The sequence below is a fragment of the Cetorhinus maximus genome, chromosome 28, assembly GCF_964194155.1.
Source record: "Cetorhinus maximus chromosome 28, sCetMax3.hap1.1, whole genome shotgun sequence".
NCBI classification, from domain to species: Eukaryota; Metazoa; Chordata; class Chondrichthyes; order Lamniformes; family Cetorhinidae; genus Cetorhinus; species Cetorhinus maximus.
Window position 1 is genome coordinate 6,711,495 of NC_135906.1, and position 7,298 is coordinate 6,718,792.

A 7,298-nucleotide genomic window follows, 5' to 3' on the forward strand; every position below is an offset into this window, starting at 1 on the left:
GTGTGAAGAGGGAGACCTCAATGGATGCTTATTCTATAGCTTCTGTCACTTGGGCACCATGCCCAGTGCTTAACGGGGCACCCACACTGCAGCTCCTTTACTTGCAAGGCCGGTGTCTGCACTTTAAATGCGTTGGTGCACAGATTATTTACGGTCCAGTTTGACTGTACTTTCAGCCCTCTGCTTGTAGTGTCTGTAGGGAAAGATTCAGCAGCGATGGATATTACCTGAAAAGTTTCTGCTGCAGAACCATCCAAAGGCAAAAATGACTCCATCATCTTACTTCTTTGCACCTTTTCCTGTTGGTTAAAAGTAGGCGGTTTGTTAGCATGAAGTGCAGAGTGGCAAGCATCCAGCCCTGCTGCCTTCCTGCCTGTGGAAGGAACAGTCACTTCAGCATTCAGTGTTATGTCACTTAACCTCCAGGTTCTTAATACTCTTAAACTGATATTCCTAGTGCAGATTTCTGAAAGTTTACCGCATGATATTTACCTGAAAAAACCACCCAGAGCATAAATACATTCCACTCAGTTGCAACTCAGTGGTCCTGAGTTTCCAGTGACCTGCTATTTTAATTGCTCTCACTCTGACATCTCTGTCCTCGGTCTGCTGCAGTGTTCCAGTGAAACTCAACATCAGTTGGTGGAACAGCACCTCACCTTTCCATTGGTCACTTAACAGCTTTCTGGATTCAACATTAAGTTCAATACTTGCAGACCAGGAGCTTAATCCCCCCATTTTGCCTCAATTTCTGTGCAAATTTCAGTCTTAACTTTGTTTTTCTGGTTTTTGCTTTCAGCAGCTATTCAAGATTCTGCCATTCACACCTCCTCTGCACTCATTATTTGTTTTTTTTTATTTGTCCCATGAGCACTCAGAAGCCATGTACTGCCAGGGGAGATTTAAGTACTGAGCCACCTCTTAGCAGTAAACTAGCCAGCGACAGTGGAGCATACAAATGTACTTGAGGCATTACATTACCTGATGGCAAACTACTGACACACAGAGAGATATCCATCTCACATGAGTATAGCTCAAAATAGAGCTCTACTCAGCAGGCCATCTGCTTGCTCCTGTCATTGAGTACTTCTCGGCCTGTGAATTTCAAAAGAATGACTTTGGTCTTGGTGGGGACCAGTGTTTTTTTAAAACCTGCGTACAGGGTGGGAAGGTTACCATTGTCACTAGCAGTTTGCATTTCTTTGCATAGATTTTTCCAATACTTGTTAGCACTATATCCTGCTGTTTTCTGCACTACTGCCTTGGCTAGAGTAAGATTATCATGTGCTTTAGAGTTAGGAGTTAGGTTGTCTAACCCATACATTATCTGCTTAACATTGACACAAAATTGTGTATTACCACAGTTCCTGGAGTTGGCATTAATCTACCCAGAATCGCCTGTCAAGGAAATAATCCCTTGGTGAAGTGTTGATAGGATCACCATCAGGCACATAGACAGCATTTTAACCCATTGTGCGGGATGGTCCGCACAAAGATTTTTCAACATTGTTTTAAAGATCTGTAGTAATCATGGTTTTATTTAGTGTGCAATGTACCTTTAAGAATAATACTTGTTAATAAAGATCACATGATCTGTAGTAACCAATGCTGACTATCTCAGCAGTCAGTGTAGAGGTAGAACTGGAGTTGAAAGCACTTGTGTAGTTGCTGCTGAGTACATTGTAAATAGACTTAATGTTTCCACCCAAGAAGAGTCTGCAGGTCAACTCTATCACTAATAGTACAACATAGCCACCCTACAACAAACTGGTGATGGGGATAAAACAGGATTCAACAGAAGAAATCAAGTTAAAAAGAAATTGGTACTGTATCTCACTCAGTGTTTGTAAATTGCAAGCTCTTTTAGAATTGAAGAAGTTATCCCCTGTCAAAATGCCACAATTTGTGAGAACTGATCCTTTTGAACCAGTCACAGACGATTGGTCTCAATACATAGAATGCCTCACATTCTTTTTTAAAGTGAACAAGATTACTGGGGAAGGGAAGAGGTGAGCGATCCTCTTGAGTACTTGTGGGAGCAAAACCTACGGCTTGATTCGAAGTTTGACAGCACCCAGTGCTCCAGATTCGAAAAATTTCGATGAATTGGTGGACCTTGTGAAGGGTCACTTTCAACTCAAGCCCTCAGTCACGATGCAGAGGTTCAGGTTTAATTTGTGAAGTAGAGCCCCCAGGTGAGACAATTGCATGCTACGTGGCAAATTTGAAGCAGCTAACAGAACATTGTGAGTTCAGTACGACTCTGAATGACATGCTCAGAGATGGTTTAGTGTGTGGTGTGAAAAAGGACACTTCAGACTAAGTTATTGTCCGAAGTGAATCTGGATTTCAAAAAGGTGCTAGAGACAGCGCTGGCCATGGAAAGCGCTGTAAGAGATTCAAAAACAATACAGAGTGCGCAATGATACAGTTGGTAAAGCGGAGTTATTTAAAAATCCCAGAGGGAAACTTTGAACAGCTGTTATGTTTGAGATGTGACTCTAAATTCAGGAATCAGACCAGTAGTTCTCAAGGTTTTGCATTAAGCTAAATGAAACATTTTATTAATTTACACGGGTTAAAATATATGCACATGGCTACAAATTACTACTATCATAACTTTTAACAAATTCCCAAACTAATCTCCATTAAGGCAACAACAACCCATAGACTTAACCAAAACACCAGGCAAAGCATTTTCACTTTATAAATTCAAAATGAGGTTCTTTCTACTGTGGAGCCAGTTGGAGGCTTGCAGCTGCCTTTTGATCTTACATTGCCTCTGCCTGCACACCTGAAAACTACTGAAGTTATACCTACCAACCCCATTGAATGTTAATTCTCATTGTATCAACAACCTCTTTGAACTTCAAACTTTTAACAATGAAACACCATTCATTGTACCAATTTTATTAGTAATATAAACATATGGTTTGATAGCTGTTAGAAAGGTGTCAAGTTTTCACCCCACTTCTTGAGTGCTTTATTCAAAAAATGCAAATGTGTGCTATCTCTCTGTTTACATCTCAAACTAGTATATCAAAGCACCCAGACTAGCTGGTTTTAATCCAATAAAGACATACCTGCAGACCAAACCTTTATATTTTCCAAAATATTATACATTAATAGCTTCATGACACCCCCCTCCTTATCACATAATTCTAAAATACAGCTTCATTTTAATAACCCATCTCACACTATCTCCTATATTTATTACCCTATTACATTACCAGATGCATGCATTAACATAAATGTATATATACAAGTCCTCTGTATCAACAGAAATCACTCCAGTTCAGTGTCCATGTTTTTTTTATATGTCCCAATTTCCTTTAAGCTTCAAGCTCTTGATAATGCATCTGCGAACAGATTTTCTCTTCCAGCAATGTGTATAATACGTAGATTAAATGGTTGTAACAATAGACTCCATCTGAAAAGCCTTGCATTTTGTCTCGAAATTTGTCCAAAAGCTTCAAAGGATTACAGTCTGTATAAATGATTGTTTCTGATGAATTGTTTGTAACATAAACAACATTGGGAGGGAAACCTCTGCCGAGAAGTGGGAAACAGAAGAATAAAGAAAAAAAACTTAGCAGCAAAATCAAAGGATAATTTTATTAGAGGTGGAAACAAGCAGTCTTTTAGTGATTGGCAGTTTAAAAAAGTTGAATGCTACAATTGTCACAGAAATGGGTATATGATGAGGCAGTGCAAGGAAAGATTCAGGCAGGCTTTTAAACAAAAGAAGCCCAATGAAATCTACAATGTAGAAGAACCTGAAACTACAAATTCTGACATTAACTCATTGTTTAATCTGAAAGTTAGGAAAGACAGAAGCAATATTAGTCACAGTGAAAGTAAATGGCAAACCTGTTAGAATGGAAGTGGAAACATGAGCTTCCACTACAATAATTGGGGAACATACCTTCAGATATTTGAATAATGGTGAACATCAATTAAGTTTAGAAGAAACATCCGCCAAGCTAAAAACATATAGGGGTGAAGACATTCAAGTAAAAGGCATAAGCAGAGTAACTGCCCATTATGGAAGCCAATCGGCAAAGCTTGATGGTGGTAGCAGGTGAAGGGCCTGGGGCAAAATTGGTTAAAGGAGATTAAGTTAGAATGGTCTGAAATTTTCCAGTTGAGAGCAAGTGGTCTACCAGAGTTACTTAGAAAGTATACCACCATCTTTAAGGACGAACTGGGGACAATCCAGGGCCTGCAGGCCAAGATTCATGTGGATCCGGAAGCAACCCCTCGTTTCATGAAGGTGAGACCAGTGTCGTATGCACTGCGAGAAAAAGTCGACATTGAACTGAACAGACTACAGAAACTTGGCGTTATACAACCTGTTCAGTTCTCAGAATGGGCAGCACCCATCGTCCACATCCTTAAACCCGACCAAAGCATCTGAATTTGTGGAGACTACAAACTGACGGGTAATAAAGTAATTAAGCTAGACAGGCACCCCATTCCAAAAATCGAAGACCTGTATGCCAAGCTGGCAGGAGGGACAATGTACACAAAGCTTGACATGAGTCATGCTTATCAACAACTAGAGTTGAATAATGCCTCCCAGGAATTTGTCACAATTAATACCCACGAAGGCTTATACCAATATACACGATTGCCTTTTGGTATCTCCTCCACTTGTGCCATCTTTCAGAGAACAATGGAAAGCTTACTGCAGGGATTATCCCAGGTTGTACTCCATTTAGACAATGTATTGGTGACAGGATTCACTGAAAAAGAACATTTGGCAAATTTAGACAAAGTCTTAAAATGTTTCTTGCAAACTGGAGTGAGTCTAAAAAAAGAAAATTGCACATTCCAAGCGAGGGAGGTAATTTATTTGGGTCACCGGGTAGATTCGCAAGCCCTCCACCCGGTTGAGGAGAAAGTGGGAGCCATAAGAGAGGCACCTGCACCAAAGAACACCTCAGAGCTCAAATCATTCCCAGGAATGATCAACTATTATGGGCATTTCTTACCCAATTTGTCTACAGTGCTTTCCCCCTCTGCAATCTCTACTCAAAAAGAACCAACGTTGGTCTTGGGAGGTGCTCCAGAAAGGAGCTTTTATAAAGGTGAAACAATCGTTGCACTCGTCCAATCTATTAGTGCATTACGACCAGACAGAAGAATTGGCACTGACATGTGACACATCTCCCTACAGAGTGGGAGCAGTGCTCTCTCATCAGATGGACGACGGCACGGAATGGCTAACAGGTTACTTGTCAAGAATGCTCACCACGGCAGAAAAGGGATATTGCAGATAGAGAAAGAAGGCCTGTCCATCATCTTTGGTGTCAAGAAATTTCACCAGTATGTACACAGCCGCCATTTTACAAATGTTTCAGACCACAAACCATTGCTAGGAATGTTTAGTGAGGTAAAGGATGTACCACCCATAGCCTCAGCAAGGATACAACAATGGGCTATAATTCTGGCAGCATATGAATACACTTTCATACATAGGCCTGGCAATCAAATGGCAAATGTTGATGCCCTTAGTCGTTTGTCTTTACAAGATAATGATAAGCACATCCCAGTTCCATAGGAACTTGGTTTACTGTTAAATTTCTTAGATTCCTCTCCGGTATGTGCTCGACAGATCAGAGACTGGACAAGCCAGTCCTATCTCAGGTACGAGAACAAGTGCTACATAGTTGGTGACAGGAGCCCGTATCTGACAAAATGAAACCGTACTCCAACAGGAGACATGAAATAACCAGTCAGGATGGCATCTTATTGTGGGGAGCATGAGCGATAGTTACTCCAAAGGGAAGGGAGCCACTTTTTATTGAACTACACAGTGCCCATCCAGGAATTTCCCGAATGAAGACCATAGCACACAGCTATCTATGGTGGCCTAGGATGGATGGCGAAGTAAAGAGTTTAGTAAAGCATAGTGTGCAATGTCAGCAACTGCTAAAGTTGACAGTGGCAGCTCCTTTACGCCCATGGGTGTGGCCAGGTAGACCCTGGGCACGGTTACACATTGACTACATTGGACCTTTCCTGGGAACAATATTTCTGCTCGTTGTCAATGCCCATTCAAAATGGCCGGACGTATATGAGGTGAAGTCACCAACGTCAGGTGCTACAATTGAGAAACTACGTCAGAGTTTTGCCATTCATGGACTACCAGATGTAGTCATTTCCAATAATGGCACGGCATTTACGCGCGTTAAGTTTCAATGGTTTATCAGTCTCAACGATATCACCCAAGTGAAAACTGCACTGTACCACCTTTCCTCAAATGGACTGACCAAAAGGACAGTTCAAACATTCAAAATAGGCATGAAAAAGCTAACTGGTGATTCCTTGGCAACCAAGCTAGCATGCTTTCTTTTTCATTACAGGACCACCCCTCACACAAGAACGGGTGTCACACCTGCGGAGTTATTGTTGAAACGCCGTCTCAGGACAATATTGAACTTAATAATGCTGAATTTAGAGGGGCAGGTGGAAAGGAGTCAGGGAAGCCGGAAAACTGGACATGACTGGCATAGTCGTGAGAGGAGATTTACCATGGGAGAGCTGGTATATGTGAAGAACTTCGGGGAAGGATCAAAGTGGTTACTGGGTGACATAAGTGCGGTGACTGGATCTCAATCTTACCACGTGGAGGTGGAAGGCCGGATCATTCATAAACATGTGGACCATTTAAGGAAGAGAGAGACAAATCACCAAGATTTCATTCCAACAATGACCATGACCGGGTCTGCGTTTCCTGTTAAGGATACTCAATCCAGGTTTGACATGTCTGACGTTCCTGTAAGAGTTGAGGATACGGAACTGAAAGTGCCCACCGAAGCACCTGATGTTCAGGCAACTCCGGAAAAAGAGGTTCCTGACAAAGGATCTGAAGTTGTGAAGCTGCTTCCACACGTACCAGGAAACCACCTGAAAGACTGAGCTTGTAAATTCCTTAACCAGTGTAAATATTATGTTGTCTTGAAAAATATGTACTTGTAAATATAATTTGTGTAGCCGAGTTAAAGGGGGAGGAATGTAGTAGTTATGGTTTTATTTAGTGTGCAATGTACCTTTAAGAAATACTTGTCAAGGAAGATTACATGATCTGTAGCCAATTGGAGAGTAGTGCGGGCTACCTCAGCAGTCAGTGTAGAGTTAGAGTTGCAGTTAAAATCACTGCTAAGTATATTGTAAATAAACTTAATGTTTCCACCCAAGAAATGTCTGCAGATCAACTCTATCACTAATAGTACAACTTGGCCACCCTACAACAAGATCCCATTGAGTTGCTCCACTATCTCCAAGGGTTGTGG